Source organism: Mustela nivalis (genome assembly GCF_964662115.1).
Source record: "Mustela nivalis genome assembly, chromosome: 16".
In the NCBI taxonomy this organism is placed as follows: Eukaryota; Metazoa; Chordata; class Mammalia; order Carnivora; family Mustelidae; genus Mustela; species Mustela nivalis.
The window spans coordinates 27,837,104-27,860,593 of record NC_139035.1 but is presented as its reverse complement, the minus strand read 5'-3'; the positions used below and the strand labels follow the sequence as shown (position 1 = coordinate 27,860,593).

The 23,490-nt window shown below is 40.1% G+C and overlaps 1 protein-coding gene across 4 annotated transcripts in view; it reads left to right on the top strand.

The window, feature by feature from the left end:
- Positions 1-9,319: 9,319 nt before the first annotated feature.
- Positions 9,320-23,490, top strand: part of RABGAP1L (RAB GTPase activating protein 1 like) — a 765,821-nt gene continuing 751,650 nt past the window's right edge. Inside the window, exon 1 of one of the 4 annotated variants that reach the window (XM_082704402.1) lies at positions 9,320-9,542. The gene's annotated coding sequence lies outside the window, so the exon portion shown is untranslated. Of the gene's footprint in view, positions 9,543-9,973; positions 10,154-23,490 lie in introns of those variants that run through there. The other 3 variants (XM_082704397.1, XM_082704403.1, XM_082704401.1) reach the window with 3 other exon arrangements.

Below are 23,490 nucleotides of genomic sequence, written 5' to 3'. Positions count from 1 at the left end.
AGAAACAGGCTCCCTGTGAGCAGAGAGCCCAATGTGGGGCTCGATCCCAGGACCCTGGGATCATGACCTGAGCCGAAGGCAGAGGCTTAACCCACTGAGCCACCCAGGCGCCCCACATCTCAGAAATTTCTAAAACAAATTTGTGAATGTGTTCATTCATGCTCTTACTCATACAATAAACATTTACTGAATAGGTGTTAGGGGAAGAAAAAGACATGATTTTTGTTTTCAAAGATTTAAAATCTGGTGAAGGTAATCATGAATATTTTTAAATGCATCAAAGTCTTATAGATGCTATAAGAAAGTATGTGCCAGGTGTTATGGAGTTATAGAAGAGAAAGATAATTTCATAAAAGAGATCAAAAGTTATGTATCCAAAGTAAGGAAGAAAGTGATGATGGAATTAAATTAAAATTATTATGCAGTTTAAACTATACCAAAAGCATAAAAAAAATAACACAGTGGACATCCATTAACAAACCATCTACTTTATGAACTCACAGGGCACACTTTATTTATTTATTTATTTATAAAAAGATTTTATTTATTTATTTGACAGACAAAGATCACAAGTAGGCAGAGAGGCAGGCAGAGAGAGAGAGGAAGGGAAGCAGGTTCCCCGCTGAGCAGAGAGCCCAATGCGGGGCTCAATCCCAAGACCCTGAGATCATGACCTGAGCCGAAGGCAGAGGCTCAACCCTCTGAGCCACCCAGGCACCCCAAGGGCACACTTTATTAAAAATGATCCAAAAACCTGGTTTTTGGTATAGAGTTTGAAATTATTAGCATTCATGTATACAGGCATAAACATTGTAAACTGCTGATCTTCCACAACAAATTGTTATTGTCATTAGAGAATTAAAGGGTAGTAAGAATCTTTCTGAGATTGGGGAACTGTTAGGTATCTTCCAATAGAACTGTTGTTCTAAAGCAACAGTGTTTTTCATTTACTAATTCTTTATTTTTGAGGCACCTGGGTGACAGAGTGGGTTAAAGCCTCTGCCTTCGGCTGAGGTCATGATCTCATGGTCCTGGGATGGAGCCCCGCATCAGGCTCTCTGCTCCGTGGGGAGCCTGTCTCCTCTTCTCTCTCTGCCTGCTTCTCTGCCTTCTTGTGATCTCTCTCTGTCAAATAAATAAATAAAATCTTTAAAAAATTTCTTTATTTTTAGGTTAGGTAGACTGTGATAGAACTTAGACATAAACTTTTTTTTTTTTTTTTTTAATTTGCAGCTTATTTTGTATGTGGCAAAGGGAAAAGGGACTGAAATGTCTTGGGGGGAGGGATAGGAGGTGGTGGCGAGGGTGTGGATTTCCCTTGACTCAGAAGAGGAAAGTGGTAATTTTCCTCCCTTTACCATGAAAGTTATTTGTAACTTTTGAAGTTGCTTTTCTGCAAAACATATGTATTTAAGGAAAATTTCTGATATGACCAAAATCTAAATTCTAGGCCTGTGGCAAGTACTACAAGGGAACGTGGGGTCACTGCCAAAGCTCGGTCTGTGTGCCTGGTGTGAGGAATGCACCAGGGAACAAGAACTCCATTAAAAGGGCTGACACAACATCAACACAGAGGCAGTCTCCCTCTTTGGCCCTATACTTTCTTTGCATTGTTAAAACATAGAGTTCCTTCTCAATAGTTTCTTTACATTGCTAAAAATGAGTAACTTTATTACCACTATTTTACATTGTTAAAAAAAAGTAATCAAATCTAGATTGCTAGATCATAATATAAAAAATTGTAAAAGATATATATGACCAGTTTCAATATTTTGAAAGCAGGATAGGGGAAATCCTCAAGTTCTAGAAAAAGGAAAACAGACAAACAGAGCATAAGGGGAAGATGACACCAGGTACATGCTGAAGCCCAGTAGGGATGGGGAACATGCTATGAGACTGAAAGACTTAAAAAAAAAAAAAAAAACCAGTGACTACTGATGCATTTAACAGCATGGATGAATCTCGAAATAAATGTGCCAGGTGAAAGAAGCAACACAAAACAGAATACAGAGCGTATGATTCCATTTATAGAAAACTCTAGAAAATGCAAACTAATTTATAGTGACAGCAGATCAGTGGTTACATGAGGATGGGAGAGAATGTAGTAGAGAGAAATTACAGAGAGGCACAAGGAAACTTTTTTGGGTAATGGGTTTGTTATTATTTTGACTGTTGTGATGATTTCATAGGTACACACATACCTCAAAATTTGTCAAATTGAATACATTAAATATGTGCAGAAACTGGTCAGATACATTCAAAAGAATGTATCTTTTTCACTTTTTCACACCATATACAAAATAAATCCAACACAGATTAAAGACCTAAATGTGAGACCTGAAACCATAAAAATCCTAGAGGAGAACACTGGTAGTAATGTCTCTGACATCAGCCATAGCAACATTTTTCTAGATATATCTCTGGAGACAAGAGGAACAAAAGCAAAAATAAGCTTTGGGGGGTGCCTGGGTGGCTCAGTGGGTTAAAGCCTCTGCCTTCAACTCAGATCATGATCCCAGGGGTCCTGGGATTGAGCCCCACATCGGGCTCTCTGCTCAGCAGGGAGGGTGCTTCTTCCTCTCTCTCTGCCTGCTTCCCTGCCTACTTGTGATCTTTGTCTGTCAAATAAATAAATAAAATCTTTTTTTTTTTTAAAGATTTTATTTATTTATTTATTTTTTTTTATTTGACAGAGAGAGATCACAAGTAGGCAGAGAGGCAAGCAGAGAGAGAGAGGAGGAAGCAGGCTCCCTGTGGAGCAGAGAGCCTGATGTGGGACTCGATCCCAGGACCCTGAGATCATGACCTGAGCCGAAGGCAGTGGCTTAACCCACTGAGCCACCCAGGCGCCCAAATAAATAAAATCTTAAAAAAAATCAGCTTTGGGACTGTATCAAAATAAAAATCTTCTGCACAATGAAGGAAATGATCAATAAAACTAAAAGGCAATCTATTGAATGGGAGGAGATATTTGCAAATGACATATTTGATAAAGGATTGATACCCAAAATATATAAAGAACTTATACAACTCAAGACCCCAAAACCAAATAATCCAATTTAAAAATGGGCAGAAGACACGAACAGACATTTCTCCAAAGAAGACATCCAGATGGCCAACAGACACATGAAAAGATGTTCAACATCATTCATCATCAGGGAAATGCAAATCAAAACCAGATGAGATACCACCTCATACCTGTCAGAATGGTTAAAGTCAACAACACAGGAAGCAACATTACTACCTGTGTTCTCTGGCAAAGATGCTGATAAAAAAGGGAACCCTCTTGAGCTGTTGGTGGGAATGTAAACCAGTGCAACCACTCTGGAAAAGAGGATGGAGTTTCCTCAAAAAGTTAAACTAGAACTACCCTACCATCCAGCAATTGTGCTACTAGGTATTTGTCCGAAAGATACAAAAATACAGATTCGAAAGGGGTATATGCACCCTGATGTTTACAGCAGCATTATCAACAATAGCCAAACTATGGAGAGAGCCCAATTGTCCATTGACTGATGAATGGATAAAAAAGATGTGGTATGCACATGCGCGTGCGTGCACACACACACATGAATATTACTCAGTCATAAAAAAGAATAAAATATTGCCATTATGCAATGACATGGAAGGAGCTAGAGTATTACGCTACATGAAAAGTCAGAAAAAGACAAATGTCATATGATTTCACTCATATGTGGCATTTAAGAAACATAACAAACAAAGAAAAAAAACGAGAAAAAAAGGGAAAAAATGGGAGAGAGGCAAACCAAGAAATACATTTTTTTAGAAGGTTTTATTTATTTATTCAACAGACAGAGATCACAAGTAGGCAGAGGCAGGCAGAGAGAGAGGAGAAATCAGGCTCTCTGAGGAACAGAGAGCCTTACATGGGGCTCTATCCCAGGACCCTGGGACCATGACCTGAGCCGAAGGCAGAGGCTTTAACCCACTGAGCCACCCAGGTGCCCCAAGAAATAAATTCTTAATTACAGAGAACAAACTGATGGTAACCAGTGGGGCAGTGGTGTGTGTGTGGGGGGTTGGGGAATAGGTGAGATAGGTGATGGGGATTAAGGAGTGACTTGTCACGATGAGCACCAGGTGATGGATGGAGTTTTTAAATCACCTTGTTGTATACCTGAAACTAATATAACACTATATTAACTCTATTGGAAATAAGTAAGTAAATAAATAAATAAATAAAGTGCAGCCTACTGTATGGCCTTTATACCTCAGGAAGCTGTTAAAAACAAGATATCCAAGCAAGTTCAAGACATCCTTCTTTACATTTTTGTGTATTCAATTTATTTGTTGAAGGGATTTGGTGGTCTGTCCTGTAGAGTTTGCCACATTCTGGATTTTATTGATTGCAAAAAAAATTCTTATCTTTTAGAACTATGTGATGAAGTATTAATGGATGAAATCCACAAGAGGGGTGGCGAAGAGGAGATTGGCCATGTGTTGGTAATTTTTCAAGCTGAGTGATTGGGATCTGAAGACTCATACCATTCTTTCTAGTTCCTTATGATCTTAAACATTTTTTAATAAAAAATTAAGATAAAAGAAGTCCTGGGTCCCCTAAATTTCTTAGGGTTTGAACATAGAGGTCTGGGTTTTCTAATAAAGTCCCTGGGTGATTTTGTTATATATTAAAGAGAATCACTGCCCTAGACCAAAGTAAAGGGCCGTGATGGTAAGATGGATATTGGATGCTTGGCACAAGGTATGGGAAAAGCAGTTTTTGGCTCATGTTCTATTTCTTATCACATTATAAAAGTTGTACATTAGCTCTTTTTCAGAGAGACATTAATGGCTTTGCCTACCTCCTCCACTGCTGAGGAAATTTTCTAATCACTACATGTTCATTGACTTTGTTCTTACTCAGTCTTAAAAGTGTGATTTTAATATAAATTTGCTTTATCATATAGGCTTAGTATGATTTGCCTGGATTATTCTGAATTTCAGCCCTACATAAAACTGAAATAGAAAAGTTTGTTTTCTGTATGTCTAGTCTCCTCTATGACATCTTTACTCTCTCAGGTTCCTGGTGTCTTTCCTAATCTTCCCACTAGTTAAAAACCACTGAAAAACAGTATGGGGATGACTGGGGGCTCAGTGGGTTAAAGCCTCTGTCTTCAGCTCGGGTCATGATCCCAGGGTTCTGGAATCGAGCCCCGCATCAGGCTCCATGCTTGGCAGGGAGCCTGCTTTTTCCTCTGTCTCTTTGCCTTCCTGTCTGCTTACTTGTGATCTCTGTCTATCAAATAAAAAAAATTAAAAAATCTTTAAAAACAAAACAAAACAAAACTGTATGATAAGTTCATTTATAGAAGTTTGCTGATTGGAATTAAGTCCTCTTCTCAGGGAAAGTAGATTTATTTATTTATTTTTAAAGATTTTATTTATTTATTTGACAAATACAGATCACAAATAGGCAGAGAGACAGAGGAGGAAGCAGGCTCCTTGCTGAGCAGAGAGCCCGATGTGGGGCTTGATCCCAGGACCCTGGAATCATGACTCGAGCCGAAGGCAGAGGCTTTAACCCACTGAGCCACCCAGGCACGCCAGGAAAGCAGATTTAAAGAGGGCACAAGATTTAAGTAAAAGTTAAGAAAAAACAAAATATGTTGGATTCTTGGGTATCAAGTAATCTAGTGAGAGAGAGACCCTTTACAGTTTTACCAGTTAGGTTTTTACCTATTCCTCTCATTGAGTATGTATGTTTAGAAGACTCAGATAATGACTTTTCTTTTCTTTTCTTTTTTTAAAGATTTTATTTATTTATTTGACAGAGAGAAATTACAAGTACACTGAGAGGCAGGCAGAGAGAGAGAGAAGGAAGCAGGCTCCCTGCTGAGCAGAGAGCCCGATGCGGGACTCGATCCCAGGACCCCGAGATCATGACCTGAGCCGAAGGCAGTGGCTTAACCCACTGAGCCACCCAGGCGCCCTGACTTTTCTTTTGTAATGTGTACAGAAAACTTAACTTTGGCTGCAATTTAAAAAAGCCAAATTTGAACTTTTTAAAATAGTCAAGAAAATTTATTGGCTCAGGAAACTTACTAAATCTGGAGGAAGGGGTAGGCTTCAACATAGATTTGAGCTCTTCAATTCTGTGTTAGCTTTATCCTCAGCTGGTTTCCCTCACAGTAGCCAAGTGGCCACAGTAACTATTGGACTTATATCCATCTATCACACCAGCCAGAGTAAGAGACAGAGCACATTTCTTCTGCTAATAAACCTCAGATTTTGCCTCCCTTAGGACGGGACCAATTTAGATCTGCATTAGATCCTTGAACACTGAGAGTTAGGTGGAGACCAGATTAGGCTGGTTATGGACATCCATTAAGGTCCACACCTCTGGAGCTGGGCCTTTTCTGTTCAAATCATTAGCTGCCTCACAATTGCAGAGGGTTAGAAATGCATGCTGGGGAGTCAGCTAATAATGCCATTATAAGAGAAATATAATATTTCACACCATTAAATACTGTGATTTAAACTCTTCCATTTTGTTCAATGTGTATCTCGTTTCCTGTTTTTTTTTTAATGTATAAAATATTTACTAATTGATTTCCTTATCCACCACTCCAGCCGACATAGGCACCAGGGAAACAAAGATGAATTCAACATGACTCTTGCCTTTTAGGTGTCCATACCAACCTAAAGGTTCCCATATTTTCAGGGCTTTCTGGGAATCTTTTTTTTTTTTTTTTAATTTTTTCAGTGTTCCAAGATGCATTGTTTATGCACCACACCCAGTGCTCGACGCAATACATACCCTCCTTAATACCCACCACCAGGCGCTCCCAACCCTCCCCCACCCCTCCCCATGTTTCCTGATTTTTATATTATGAAATTTTAAATTGGGAGATGCAGACCCACATGAGGGAAACAGGGTAGGGTAAAATAGGGAATACAGAAACTTTGAGAATGGAGAGAATGAATGTCTTATAGGCGGCTGATTGTCGCCACCTGAAAATGAAGGTCCACTGTTACCAAATCTCCAGTTTTTAAAGAGCAGGGAGCTGAGCATACAACCTGAGATAGAGGGGCTCAGTTTTGGGATCACGGGATTAGGACTTGAGGTGATGGCAGACACTTAACTGATTGAGCCACACAGGTGACTCCTATTTGCCTTTTAAAGAGAGAAACCGGAATGCATTTGAAATCTTCTGGCTTTAAATTTTAACTTTGGCTAATTTGTTTAAACACCATGCAGGCCAAACAAAACATGTTTGTGAGTTAGATCTGGACGTAGGCCACCAGTTTCTGTCATGTTATGAGCCATGCTAGAATACTTTATAACTTTCTCCAATGTGAGAGCTTTCAGTCCTTTCAAGGATTAGGCCTGCTAGCATATGCTTATTGCAAAAGAAGTCATCATGGGAAGAGAAGTGAGCAGTGCACATTATACGAACAATGCTTTGTTATTAAATCTTTGGCATGTACTTAGAATTGTTTTCCAGAGAATGAGGATAAGTTTGCACCAAATCACCTTCACTGTCTCTTATCTAGGTTCTCTTGGGACTTGTCTCTTATCTAGGTTCTCTTGTGACATTTTTTTATCTAAGTTCTATTGTGAGGAACAGTTCAGTTTTACACAATGACCCCTGGTGATTAGAGATGTAACCTGTGGCTGCCCGACAGAGTTTGCTCTTTTTGCCAAATAGTTTCTCTCCAGTCAAAAGATACCGGAAGGTAGAAACTTACATCTTTTTCATCTGTTGGTTTTCCTTATGGTGCCCAGTGTAACTTTTCTAATAGTTTATTTAGTAGACTCAGTACTTGGCAGCTTATTTATGAATAGGTACTTGTTGGTGTATTAATAGCTACAGATAATTTGAGTTATTCCAACCCTAATTTTATTAAACATCAAAATTCAGACATTTATTGAGTCAGTCCTAAAGGTAGGTAGACCCTTGGAATACAGAAGTTGGAGGACCTTCAGGGAAGGAGCCCAGAAGATAGGGGAAACACAAGATAGTTGCAACACTCCTGATATGTCCCAGCATCTCCAGACATTTAAATCAGGAAAAAGAAAAAAAGAGAGAGAGAGGGCCCTCTGGACTAATGTTGGATTTCTCAGGGTAGTTTTTAATCTAGTTGGGGAAATGAGTGCAGGGGAACTGAAGTGGGGCAGAAGGGAGGATTTTAAACTAAAGAATTCATTCTAGAGCTTAAATCATTGGACATACACTTAACTCTTAACACACTATATTCATTTATTCATACAGTTACATGCATGGAGTACTTTCTACGAGTCAGATTCTATGCTAGGCATTGTGGAAGATACAAAAATGAATGAAGTCAGGTCCTCAAGGATTCTCTAGGAGAGAAAATATCGCACAGATTTATCTAGATAGGGTTGAATATATTCGGTGCCTCAAACCTATAGAAACAAAGTGCTATGGAAATTAAGAAAATTTACAGTTCATTTCTGGCTGCCGGCTCTATGAAGGAAGATACTGACAGTTCAAGGATCAATATACAATATTTGTAAAGGAAAAAGAGTTGGTTTATCTCTATTAATTTGTACTCCCAATTAACTACCCCAAAGGACGGAGTGATTTGAGTTTTTATTTATTTATTTATTTGACAGACAGAGATCACAGGTAGGCAGAGACAGGCAGAGAGAGAAGGGGAAGCAGGCTCCCCGCCGAACAGGGAGCCCAATGTGGGGCTTGATCCCAGGACCCTGAGATCATGACCCGAGCTGAAGGCAGAGGCTTTAACCCACTGAGCCACCCAGGTGCCCCGAGTTTTCTTAATATAAATACGTAGCAGGTGTTTTCCGTCTTCAATCTCCCACAGAACCAACAAGCAAGGGAGCGCTTGACCAGCACGCACTTTCGAAAGAGGCACCTACCAGTAACTGGCGAGAAAAGTTAGTATTCTTTACGGTGACTCTCTTGAGGATTACTTGGCATTAAGAATGAGATTATGTAAACCGGTTTATGAGCAGGAACATAATCGCCCCAAACTTAGAGCTATCTATCAACTCTGACCTCTGGGCAGGCCCGTCAGCCCACCCCGCCCTGGGCTTGGGGACGCCCCTCAGCGAGGGGCCCCACCGGCTCGGTTACCCCTCCGGAAGGTTCTGAGGAACGGCGACCGTCTACCACCCTTCCCTGGGTCCCCACTCTGACAACCCGAGTTCTGCCCGGTCCTCACTCCCCGGTCCCCATCCCCCGGTCTCCCACCCCAGCCACCGCCAGGCGGGGACGTGTACGCGCGTGCGCGCCGCCCCCGAGGGCAGAGAAGGCGCCTCCGCGCTCAGGAGCGCGCACGCCGCGCCGAGGGGCCCGGACGCGCGCGCTCCCGACCCACCTCCTCCTCGGCCCGCCCCCTCCCTCGCCTCTTCCTGCCGGGCGGTCCTCCTCTCCTCCACTTCTCCACTCCCTCCGCCTTGCTCCCTCCGCCCTCCCAGGGCTCTGGCGGCCGCGGAGTGAACGGGACGGGCCCGGCCGCAGAGCGCGGGGCGGCGGGTGAGACGCGGGAGCCCGGCAGAGTTGTTCCGGCCCTGTCCGCGGAGACGTGAGGAGGTGAGGCGAAGGCGGCCTCCGAGGGGCCGGCGGGCGGCCGGGCGGCCAGAAGCCACGGGCCGGGCCGGGGGTGTTGGCGCCGGGGCTGAGCCGGGGGAGGGTCGATTTGGGGGCCGGGCCGAGGACTGGATGCGAGAGCACGGCGGGGAGGAGGGCACGGGGGCTTCGGGACTGTCGGTCGCTTCCTGGACCCCACGGCTCTGCTTGCTGGTCTCTCTTCCTGGCCCGGGCGGGCGGGCGGAGTCGGGGCGCCCCTCACCTGGGGGCGGGGTGGGGACTTGGGCGCTAGCCTCCAGCTGTGCCCTCCTGACATTGCCGCCACCTCCGCCGCTGCGCCTTGCTTGCTGCCGGGCTCGCGGTCTCAGCAGCCCTGAGTCCGGGGGGCTTGTGGTTAGGATATATATATTTTTTTAAACCCACACTCAGGCTTCTCTTCGTGACCGCGTCTCGCCCTCGCGCTCCCCCTGCCTCCGCCCGGCACTTTGCTCGGCTCTTGCTGTTGATGGTTGTGGTTTTGCAGTTTGGGATGGGCTGCGTCCTGGGCAGATCTCTACCTGCAAGGAATGCCCCGCTTCGGACTTGACTGACTGGCCACGACAGTCCTCTATCAGGTGTGGGTGCTCAGTGTCCTGATAACTGAGTCAAAGTTTCTGAGACTGGGGTAGTACTTTGCACTGGTCGCCAGCGGTGCGGGGCTGGGCGGTGCGTCAGCGTGTGGAAAGGGGTCCCCAGGCCCCGGAAGGTGGCTGGGTGGTGGGGGACTGGACTGACAGGGTTTATTTCTGATTTCAGGGCAGTGTGTGCAGGTAATTGTGTACTCTCCTTGTACCTCTCAGGATTATGTTAGAGATTTTACCAAAATGTAGGTGGTCACTTGCAGAGTTGAAGGTTTCTTGGAAGTGAGGAGAAACGCCAACCTCATTATACTAATTAATGGTAAGGAGAACTTTTGCTTGCTTGAGAGATTTCAGCGCTGACTGGAAACTGATTTCAAGGCCTGCATTTTTGGTACGGGAAGGTTTAGGGATTTCTAATACATTTAAATTTTCTTCTACTTGGTGGGAGGTAGATAGATGCTTGTTTGCAGTTCTGAAAACACAATTTCATGAAAACGCTCTGATTTTTCTTCTAGTAGTGTTTATATTTAGCTTTTGCTGTACTTCTGTAGAATATCCAATACGATGATGTCAGAAACTACAAAAATGAAGTTTGCTTGTGGTCAGATTGGAAGTGGATTTTGTCCGTGGAAAATATTGGTCCACAGGCAGCTAGAGCTGGAAAACTGGCCTGTGATTCATTATCTCAGTAGAGTCCCATAGGAAACTGACAACGAAATTGCAGGGGAGAAGGATCAGGTGAATTTGATCCATTTGTATTTAAATGCTCACCTGCTTGGTGAGTTAGTTGAGACTGGGAGAGAATCTCAGGGTCTATATTAAATCAGTTCAAAGTGTGCTCTGATAGGATATATTAATAAGTCATCTGGGGAGAAGTGGGTGTAGTTGGGTAGTGCTTATATGTGAACATATTACATAGCCTACACTGTATTTTAGAAAGCTGGAAACAAGGTAGTAGATCTCAGTGGTATTGGGACACATGGTGAATACACCACACCACCCAGCATGAGAAGGTGTGACAATACATGTATGAAGTTTGTTTTGTTTTTGGCCTGAGTTATTTGATAGGAACTTTATTATAGTTTTGATATTCTGTGAGTTTTTGTTCCTTTTTTTAATGTTTCATGATTAAGATAATTGTCTTTTCACTAGCATTTTTTTTTTAAGATTTTATTTATTTATTTGAGAGAGAGAGACAGGGGGAGAAGGAATACAAGCAGGGGAGAGGGAGAGGCAGGTTTCTTGCAGAGCAGGGAGCCTGATGTGGGGCTCGATCCCATGACTGTGGGATCATGACTGGAGCCCAAGGCAGAGGCTTAATGACTGAGCTGTTCAGGCACCCCTCACTCTAGTAGTTTTTATGCTGTTTTACTTTGAATGACAGAATTTTATAAGAAATATGAAACTGAAGTTTTCATGTTTACTCACCAGTGTACAATTTGACTTCTAAAAAGTTATAATTAAAATTTTTTTCTTTGCTTTAACCCAGATTTCAACTTGTTCAGTTACTGTACATTTATTTGAACTCAGATGATACAGCATTAAAGCTGGAAGTCCTTTTATCCATGCTTAATGGAGTAGTTAAAAGAAGGAATTTTGTTGTGCCAAGAAAAAATATTATGAGTGGGAGATAGCCAACTTCAAGAGATGAACTTTAAAGAGCATAGTAGCTAAGTAGAAAAAAATTGTTGCATTGGGGGTGTAGAACTGGGTCTGCATTCCATCCTACCATTGTCTTGAAGAGGTGTGGGGATGATTATGGCTGGAAAGAGGGTGTTTAGAGAATGGAGTAGATGCTTTAGTCTATAGTATTCTCAGGCACAGAGCTTTTTTTGTTTTGTTTTGTTTTGTTCTGTTCTGTCTCACAAGTTTTAATGAGTTGCTACCTCTGTGTAGTTCTTGCCTTGTAGACCCAGCTCAGCCACTGGGTCTGAGCGTGACCAGTAGCAAGCACAAGGCTATATGAGCCTCTGGTACTGCAAAGATAGCTCAGGAACTTCTAATGGAGATAGTCTTGTGACATGTGGCACCAATAAAGTAGAGGCAGAGAAAGTGCAGACTTGAACCTGAGTTGTGATAAAACCCACTCATATTTTAGAGGAGAGGTTTAATATTGTGAACATGGAGGAAGACATTGCTTGACTTGACTTGTGGCTTTTCAGAGTGGTAATTAATTTTCAGTTTATGGTTAATATTTGTATTGGGTATAAGTACGTGAACCCCAGTGGGCCCCTAATAAGGAAGACTTAATGGAATTTAGCAGAATTTGTATCTCAACATTTACCTTTTCATATTTCATTCCTTTTCCATATTGCACTCATTCAATAGCTAGGATGCCAGAATTAGTTTGAGTATAGCAGTTTGTGTTCATGCTGACTCCTTTTAACCATCTTTTGGTATTTTTTGGTGTAATTTTTGGGGATTTTCCTTGGAAACTTCTAGGCATATACTTAGTTGATTTGGAGTTAGATGTGGGCTACAATTAGTAGTCTATCTGAAATTCTGAGCCTTCTTGTTTTCTAAATAGCTTTAAAAATAGAAAACACAATTTTTTTATAAACACTTCTGAAAAATCTGGTTACAGACTGTGTTGTTGTGATAGACATAGAACAGCCAAAAATATATTCAAGAAACGTCTCTCCTTACCCGGTTTAGTAAGCTTAAATAAGAAGTAAGAAAGGTTTTTTTTTTTTTTTTCCCCCAGTAAAAGCCTGATTTTCCCAGAATGTCAAGTCTAACAACTGTTGGCTGGGCTGTTTTTTTCCCTTGCTTATTCTAAATTCAACAAGTACATGTCTCTAGTCCATGGCAGAAACTTAATTCTAGTAGAGAATTCTTAGTAATGGAGATCTTGTTTGGGGATGCAGGCTAATTGCTGGAGAAATTGGCTGGGAAACATCAGATACAGAAATTGACTTTTTTACAGTACTGTTTTTCTCTGTACCTGAGTTCTCGGTGAAGTGGGGGCATGGGCACAAATGTCACAGTTACTTGGATTTTTAAAATACTATATATTTCCTCTTCCTCTTCCCTTGTCCTCCCAACTCTTTGCTAAGTGAGCCACTTGCTACTAGTAGGAGTGTGTTATGTCCCTCAGATGTGTGAGGCTGAACAAAGGCTGAGAACCTTGGCCCTTTTCTGATACTTCCTAAGCCAAATTTCCACTCCCTGTAAGTTGCCTTCTGGTGTATCAATGGGTATCTCTGTAACTCTTTTTTTTTTTTTTTTAAGGTTTCTTTTTATTTATTTGACACAAAGAGAGATCACAAATAAGCAGAGCAGCCCAATGCGAGGCTCGAGGCTCGATCCCAGGACCTTAAGATCACGACCTGAGTCGAAGGCAGAGGCCTAACCCACTGAGCCACCCAGGCACCGCTGTAACTTTTATTTTTGAAGAGCAATAAATTGTGGTGGAAAAGAAATTACATATGTAACCAAGAATAAGATATATTGTGTTGGTAGGACACATGAAAGAGACTAGGAGATTGTTTAGCTGAACATTTATTAAATTGTTTTGACTGTGACTTACAGTAAGAAACACATTTTATACCTTGATTCAACCCCTCCTCCCCCCACACTCAAGTGCAGGCACGCAAAGTTTGGCAAAACGATACTTATCTTTTCAGGACCTTGCTGGAACTGGCTCATCATGTGGCCTTGCAGAAGCAGTGTGCTTCTCTCTTCCCACTCAGCTCCATGTTCAGTGCCATCGTGCTAGTAGCTTGAAGCTGGCCATGGCATGAGGGTATTTATACCAGGGAAATCAGCAAATGGTATAGTTTAGGGCCTTTTTTCTTCCCTTTGTACAGCCAGTTGTTGAACATTTTCAGCTGCACACTGCTGCCTACAGTACACATAGATATTTCTAGTCCACCTGATTTCATTAAAAAAATGCTGAGTTTTGTCCCCCAAATTGATTTTATAGCCAGCTAATGCTAGACAACAGCTTATGATTAAAAAAGGGTTTAGTCTATCCTCTTTTCTTTGCAGATGACCATTCTGAAAGGTTGAAGTTGGAGGTGATACGGCTAGTTTTTACCAAAGTCGGGTCTCCAGAATTCTAGTGATCTGGAGTTGTTTCTAGTGGACTTTTCTCCTAACTCAAGTCATTCATGTAGCTCAGTTGAGGTTCTTAATATGTGTCAGACATTGTATTAAGCAGTTTGAATAGGATTGAGGAATAGACTTTGACCCTCGGGCCTTTTATGTTTATGTGGGGATTAAATGTGGAAAGAAAGATACTATTTGGTATAAAGTAAGTGTGGTAGAGAAATAAAGATAAGGCAGTGTGAGGGTTTAGAGAGAGGAGGGAGCAATCTCTTTTAGTTTTAAGGATAAGGGAAGAGGTGACATTTAAGCCATGCTTTGAGGAATAGGTAGGATTTGGACAAGTGGAAATAGGACAAATAGTATGTAAAGAAAGGCCTTTCTGAGCCTCGGGCTAGGGTGATCAGAGGCAAAGAGGGAAAGGGCTAAGCAAGAAAGAGCGCTTGATGGTGAAGAGCCTTGAATGCCAGTTTTCCTTTCTGGTTTTCAGTTTATCTTTGATTTTTGACTCTGGCATCATCTAGTACTTCTTAACATTAGAGAAGGTTTGTATGCTATGTTCTTGATTAGAATATGACCCAGAGAGCACTTGAATATCCTTAGTGTGAAAGCTGAAGGGAAAAATTATCAGCGTTAGGGAAGCAACCTCAAGTTTGATCAATCTTAAAATTGTTGGAAAGTAAGGGAAAATATTTTCTTTGTAAGGGGATACCATTATTTTTTGTTCGCCAGATAGATAGCATCAAATGGCTATAGTAGAGGAGGAAGGAGTTTTGAAAGTATTTTCAAAGTGCCTTCCAAAATGTGATTTCTAAATGACTGGATCTAAATTCTTGAAGGCAGATCTGGTTTGGCAGAAGGGCGGTCTTTACAGAGCCGTGGCTGAGCTGACTAGCTTTCAGAATTTAGGGCAGCAAGGCAGGGCATTTCATACCACGACCAGATGTGAGGGGTTGATTATTTTTCTACTCAAAGAAGTTCCTTGAATTTCAGCCTTTATGGATTTGACAGCCTGTATGACTGAGGATGTTTTGAAGTCCTGGATGGAGTATCCCTTGTTCCACAGGTGAATTAGGTGGTTAGAAATGAAGATGAGTGACAGTAAGGTGTGTCTGTAAGTCAAATTGACTGTGGTTCTCAAGGTCTTGTTTTCTGATGATTTCACACTTACTGCTTCTAATTAAAATGGCGCACAGTTAATTTGAAGAAGTTTTACTTCATTTTGACCTCCCAGTTCTGAAAAGGTAAAAGCCCTTTTAGAGCGTTGCCCAGGTAACAACACATACAGAGACTATTAGAAGCATGTGGAAAATTTTGGTAATCTTGGTGATGCAGTCACTATAGTAAATAAATGCTTGGTTGGTAAAAGCTGGCTACTTCTGGATGGTTGACAAAGAATTTTTGGGATGAGCTTTTGTTCCAAAATAAATAACAAATTATTTCGTTGCCATACCGTTTTCCTCATTTATTTAAGCTTCTGATATGTAAAATATGTCATCCTATCATTTTAGAGGTTTTCAGCAGTTTCGTATGAACTGCTCCACAGAATAGCACGCCCCAAATAGTATGATAAGGGTTCAGATGCAGCAGGCTGCAGATACCTCATGCCAGCTCAATGGAGTAGCTAATCGTGTCAGCACAGGGCATTGGGTTTTTTTTTGGTTGTTGTTGTTTTTTGTTTTGTTTTCTGTTTTTCCTTTTTTGAGATGTGTTAAACTTCCCAAATAGGGTTAATTAAAATCCTTCCAAATTTTCTACCATCATTTTTTGTGGTCCTAACTGTGATATTGATGTTTTTAATTGATATTTTGTCTACAAATATACACATATACATAAATGTGTATTATGTATGTATACACATGAATACCACCCACTAGCTGTTGACATTTATGGTGAAAATACAGTCTACCTGCAAATGATTAAGAAGAAGTGGTCAGACTCTTTGAAGACTATCATGTGAAGTGACTACGAAATAATGCAAATCCCCACGGGGTTTTTTTTTTTTTTTTTTTTTTTTTTGTATGCCAAATTTCCAGGAAAGGAGCACATTTAAAAGGGCAAGTGTAGAATACATTCATGTACCAGTGAAGGATTTCTCAACTTCTACCCTACCCCACATACACACCCATATTCTGCCCTTATTATCAGCAGTAAGCAAAATTGTAGGGCTTCAAAATCAGGCTTCTACCACGGGGGATGCAAATAACAAATACTCTTTTTAGAAAAAATAGAAAACTGTGGTTTTCACTTTTGCAGGCTTAAGAGACAGAACGCTAGTTTTTGATAAATCATATAGAATATTTATTCTGTATATCAAGATGTATTTGTCATTTTGAGGCCCTCTGCTAAGAGCATTGTACAAATACAAATGGTTCTTAGAGTGGTTATCAGGAATTTCCCTGAGTAGTCTCTCTGGAGTAATTTATCCTGGTATGACATTTTGAATAGATTATAGTTTAGTGAAAAGTCAACCACTGACAGGAACCTGTACATATATTGGCAGACAATATGGTTTCTTAGGTTGTTTTCTAGTAATTTTGTTACTTTAGCATCTGAGGCCATCGGACCTCAATTATTTACTATTTCCAGAAAGCTCTTCCCTCATGAACTGTATTCTTTCATTTTAAATCTGTATCTCATATTTGCCCTACTGTTAAGGACCATATTTCGACTAATGTTTTGATATGCCTTTGTCCTAGTCTTTGTGAAAAGATGAATTACTGCCTATTAGGTTGGTACTGAATAGTAATTCAGTTAATGTCTTCTTTCTTCCATCCATTTTCCCTTCAGTATTATAGAATATAATTATTTTTCAAATCCTAGGACTAGCGGTTTACCTATATGAGTGAACCTATAAGATTTTAATGCATGTGTTATGTAGCTTAATTTTTCACAAATGAGTCTAGGTCTCTAAGTTTTTTTTTTTTTAATTCTAGAATGCATTTTGTATTTCTTGTCAACATTGTCAATAGTTTTGATATGTGAAACAGGTTTCTCCAGTTACAGTTGTTTTCACAAACAGTAAAATAGCAGTCTCTACCATTGAAGATATCAGATAAAGTTTTTAAAAGTTAATTTAATAATAGGTTAGAGAAACCAGTTTGTTTAGCAGTTAGTGTGGTACTTCCCATTTTACATATAAATTTCATTGTTTGCATGCTAATTGTGGTAGAATCTTATATTACACTGAGGAGAATTTGCTTTTTAAAAAATTTTTATTTTTATTTATTTATTTGACAGAGAGAGATCACAAGTAGGCAGAGAGGCAGGCAGAGAGAGGGGGGGAAGCAGGCAAGAGCCCTCTGTGATGCGGGGCTTGATCCCAGGACCCTGAGATCATGACCTGAGCTGAAGGCAGAGGCCTTAACCCACTGAGCCACCCAGTTGCCCTGAGAATTTACTTTTTAAAATAGAGTGCTTTAGCAATTTTTGTACTTTGGAGAATTTCATTTAGAAGAGGATAATAGTAGATTTAAAAAATTGTGGTTGGGCTGGGGGATGGGGATGGACAAAAATAGTCATTAAGCTGCAAATAACTAAAAATGCTTTTTGGTTTTGTGGAAGACAAGGTACAAGGTAGGTGAAACACAGGACCTTAATTCTTTTTTTTTTTTTTTTTTAAAGATTTTATTTATTTATTTGAGAAAGAGACAGTGAGAGAGAAGGTCAGAGGGATAAACAGACTCCCCATGGAGCTGGGAGTCTGATGCGGGACTCGATTCTGGGACTCGGGGACCGTGACCTGAGCTGAAGGCAGTTGCTTAACCAACTGAGCCACCCAGGTGCCCCAGGACCTTAATTCTTGATCCAGTACTGTTGTGAAATTCAGAGAGAAAAAGTGATTTACCAAAAAAACTATTTCTTATTTTACATGATGTTGTTTAGTGGATTAATTATATGAGGTACTGTGCATTGTCTACTTAATCTTATTATTTTTTTTTAAGATTTTTTTATTCATTTACCTGACAGAGAGAAATTACAAGTAGACGGAGAGGCAGGCAGAGAGAGAGAGAGGGAAGCAGGCTCCCCGCTGAGCAGAGAGCCTGATGCGGGACTCGATCCCAGGACCCCGAGATCATGACCTGAGCCGAAGGCAGCGGCTTAACCCACTGAGCCACCCAGGTGCCCAATTGTCTACTTAATCTTATGGGGTAGGAGCTATTATACTATTATTCGCAGTTTGTGGAGGAGGAAATGGCATAGAGAAGGTCAGTAACTTGCTTAAAATCATCCAACTCATAAGAGGCAGGTCTCCTTTGCTTCTAAATCTGCTTCATAGTGACTCTCAATACTACTCTCTATTGGTGATTCTTCAAATGGGTTGATGATACTTATCTTGCCTATTTCATAGGGTTATGAGAATTAAGAAAATTAAGATTTACGAAGAAAACACCTGTAAATGTGCCTGGTTTTTTCGTTTTACTGGATAATTTTTGAGGAGCCAAAGAAATCTTGGAAATATATAAGCTGCTATATTACTTTGTAATTACTATATCACTAAAATAAGTTGAACAGATATTTGAAAGACTACTATTTGCATAGTGGAAGACCTATTTAGTGTGGGTCCAGTGGGTCAGTGAATGAAAGAGGAAAGAAGAAATGTAGGGGTAGATTGGATGATCTCTAGGAAAGTGAATTCCTTCTGCAGTGAGGAGGAGTATATTATAACATGAGGTAACTTCTAAGACCCTTGCAACATCAGGAATCTATGAGTCCTGTAATGGGCGCCTTTTCTTTTAACACCTTGAAATAGCTGGATACAGCCAAGATAATTTTTGTTTTAGCTTGGATCGTCAACAGTCACAGTTCTTTAAATGTTAATTCTTTGCACTTAGGTTGAATGGAAGTATGTAGTTGCTTGGGAAAAGTACAGTTATGTATTTTCTCCCTCCCAAGATAAAAAGGTGTTTTTCAGGGTGTAGTGAGTAAAAAAGGTTTAATAGTATCTGACAAGCTTATACATAATAGTTTTCATATTATTTTTCCTTAAATTTAGATGTCCTGAGTGTATATTTGCAAAAGAAAGTTACAGGTATGAAAGGTTGTTTTTAATTGTATGGAGAGTTATGGCTTTATCGCCATAAATTCAGTTTCATTCTCTGACATTGTTTTATTCAGCCCACATTTATAAGGCAGAGTATATATTCTGTGCTCAAGAAGCACAGGTAAGAGGCTGTTATGATGCTGACAGTCATATTGGAGAAACATGAAGAGTAGAGTTTAGCAAGGATGGGGCCGGATAGGATTGTGTTGTATGGGAAAGCTTCAGAGGGTAATGTAACCTGGTCTGGGGTTTCAGGGAAGGCTGCCTGAACTATCTGAGTTTAATTGAAAGAAGGCAGGAGAGACATTTTATTTATTTATTTATTTTTTAAAGATTTTATTTAATTATCAGAGAGACAGAGGGGGAGAGAACGAGCACAGGCAGACAGAATGGCAGGCCGAGGCAGAGGGAGAAGCAGGCTCCCCGCTGAGCGAGGAGCCCGATGCGGGACTCTATCCCAGGGCACCGGGATCATGACCTGAGCCGAAGGCAGCTGCTCAACCAACTGAGCCACCCAGGCGTCCCAGGAGAGACATTTTAACTAGAGGTACAAAAATTAGAGGTACAAAAATCTGAAATTGTAACTCTTAGTAACTTTGTAGACCCAGTGTAGGCAGCTCCTCATCTCTCTGAATCTGTAAAATCCCTAAGTAGATGTCATTTTCATAAGTAACTATAAATAAAGGTTTTTAGCTCTCACTGATAACTTATTTTAAATATAATGCTTGTGGTAGCAGATTAGGAGGAATAATTTAGAAGAGGTGAGATGCTGTGGTATCTGTACATACTGATAACAGGACAGTGAGATTGCTTAGATGACAGTAGTAAAGAATAGGAAAAACTTTAAAAAATTCCCAAATCTAAAAAACTATAGATAGCACAAGGTAAACAGCCTTACATAACCTAATTAGCTTTAAGGTATCAATTATATTTCTAATAGTATAGAAAATAATGAAAATTTGTCAGATTCTCTCTTACCAAGAAAAGGTTAAGTATGTAGTCTGTGTAGATATTTATGAAGGCATTAACGTATTTATCGTAGAAAGGTTTTGTATAGAATACAGTAGAGTGTTGAAAAATGTGGTTTTGAGTTGCACGGATAAGGTCCACTTCTCCGTGGATTTTTTTTTTTTAATAAATACAGTATGGTACTGTAAGTATATTTTCTCTTCCTATGATTTTCATAATAACTTTTTTTTAGCTTCCTTCATTGTAAAATTACAGTATGTAATGCATATAACATATCAAGTATGTGCTATTTGGTGGTTTATGTTACCAGTAAAGCTTCCAGTCAATAACAGGCTATTTTTTTTTTTTGTATTTTAACAGTTTTTATTTAAAATCATCAGTTGTTTCTTCCTTATTATTATTAACAATCAGCTATTAATATGTAAGTTTTGGGGGAGTCAAAAGTTATATGTGAATTTTCAACTGCATTGTTGAAAGGCCAACTGTAATATGAAAACCAGAGGGTAAACTCTTATTTTAGTTATCAAATTGCTTATCCAGAATGATTGATTTCCAAAGAGTTTTGAATAACCATAGATTAATTTTCTTCTTATATATGACACACATAGGCCTGCAGATTTTACAAAATACTAAACATTATTAAGCAAGGTATTTGCTATGTAACATTGGTTAGAAATTATTTGCTCATATAATGGATCAGAGTTAGGGCCATTGACCATTTGGATACCAGGTATTTTTGAAGAGTGTGGACTAGATTGCCTTTTTGTTCTAGATGGCTAGTACTTGTGATCTTAGCATAGACATCATCATCTTGAAAGTCTTCACTGAAACTGTAGACTCTTTCATATGTGCTTTCAGAGCATTCTGTTTTCCTCCATGCTGTGATACTAAAACATTGTATTGTACGTTACCCGTTTCTGCAATAGACTATGGTATAGGCTTTTTAAGAGCAAAAACTGTTTTGTTTAGGGATCTGAAATTTGGTTTAAATCTTGAATCTTTGTGTCTTTGGGGAATTCTGTCTGTAAAATAGGGATAATAGTATTTATTGCATAGTTTTTTTTTTTTTAAGATTATATTTTTGTTTTAGAGATGGAACACAGGTGGGGTGAGGAGCAGAGGGAGAGGGAATAAGCAGACTCCACACTGAACAGAGTCCAAAACAGGGCTTGATCTCACTTTAGTATCCTGAGATCCTGACTTGAGCTGAAATTGAATCAGACATTTAACCAACTGAGTCACTCAGGTGCCCCTAGTGTTATTTGTCTTGAATAAGTTAAGGAATGTAGAGGAGACACAGCGCAGTTCCTGGCACACAGTTAAATTCTCATAAATATTCTCTCCTTTCTCCCTATATTGGGCACTTAGGATTTTCAGTAAAACTTTTTAAGTGAATTTGAAAACTGTGTTCCAGCTGAATTGGATCTATCACTAACCTTATTAATGAAAATCTCTTAAAATGAAAACTACTATATAAAAATACAGTCTTTGAGCTAGATGACAGTAAATTAGTCTCCAAATTGGATTATCAACCAGAAAAGCGTTTCTTCGCTTTTATTAAACTTGTAATTGTTATGATGGCAGTGGGTTTAAAGTAGTTGGAAAAGAATATAGAGTTTCTTTTCCAGGCCTTGTTCACTTGTGTTGGTGGTTATGCCTCGTGTGGCCATTATCTTGGCTTTTTTGTGATGGGATTGTTACTGATCTGTTTCTTGGGGAGTAAAGAATTCTGAATCTGACAGACTTATTAGCTGTGTGACCTTGGATAAGTAACCTTACTTCTGGGTTTATGTATCTGTAAAATGAAAGTAATAATAGCTCATGACTTTATGAAATTTAAGAAATAAAATAGGTGCTTGGTGTGTAGAAGGTGCTTTCTACTAGGTGGGTATTCTTGGCCTTCTTTTTTTTTTTTTTTAAATTGTATTTATTTATTTGACGGACAGAGATCATAAGTAGGCAGAGAGGCAGGCAGAGGGAGAGGAGGAAGCAAGCTCCCCGCGGAGCAGAGAGCCCGATGTGGGGCTCGATCCCAGGACTCTGGGATCATGACCCGAGCTGAAGGCAGAGGCTTTAACCCACTGAGCCATCCAGGTGCCCTATTCTTGGCCTTCTTAACCAAGCCAGAATCCTTAGTATTCCTTGCCTTCAGTAACTTTATTTATTTTTTAAATTTTATTCATTTATTTGAGAGAGTGAGACTGAGTGAGAACTAATGGCATGAACAGGGGGAGGGGGAGGGGTGCAGGGTGAGGGAGAAGCAGACTCCTGTAGAGCTGGGAGCCCAACTCAGGGCTTGATCCCAGATGACCTGAGCCAAAAGTAACTTTAACCCTTTCAGTAACTTTTATTCCCCTTTAGTAACTTTAATTGACAGCAGCAAACCAAAAAACAGGGGTTGGGAAGGAGGGGTACCTGGCTGCCTCATTTGGTAGAACATGCAACTCTTGGTCTCATGTTCGGGGGTTTGAGCCCATGTTGGGCATAGAGATCATTTAAAAAATAAATAAAGATAAAAAAGATAGGGGGAGGGAGAATTGGATGACCTGGGGAATGATGGCAGAAATTTATGCCAGTGCTCTTGACCTGAAATAAGAGATATGGATGGGGAGGGCCTTTGGGTTTATATGAAGGTTTATGAGTGGAACCAGATTGATCAGATGTGACATAACATTTATATTCTGGCTTAAAACCTCACAAACCAGATAAGTGTTTTTTTTGTTTGTTTTATTTGTATTCCTAATTACTGAAATACTTAGGATACTAAACTGTTTACTTGATTAGAGAGTTCTTTTTCATTGGGCTGAGTCCAATTTATTCATGGCATATGGACTGTTGAATTGTTCCTTTGTGATAATGTGTTAAAAACATTCTAGGAATGATATACTTTCCCCCCTCTATATCTCTACTCTTGGCAAGGCTCTGTGCTATGGGGGAATATATAGAAGTAGGAGGCATAAACCATGTCTTTCAGGAACTTGAATGTAGTGGGAGAGTAATATATACATGTATTAAAAATAACTGATTTTTAAAAAAATTTTATTTTATTTTATCTTATTAAAGATTTTATTTGAGACAGTGACTGAGAGAGAGAATGAGCAGGGAGAGTGGTAGAGGGAGAGAGAGAAGCGGACTCCTCACTGAGCAGGGAGCCCGACGTGGGGTTCTGGGATTGTGACCTGAGCCCAAGGCAGATGCTTAACCAACTAAGCCACCCAGTGTCCCAATAACTGATTTTTTTAAAAAAAGCAGAATTATTGGCTGAAACAAT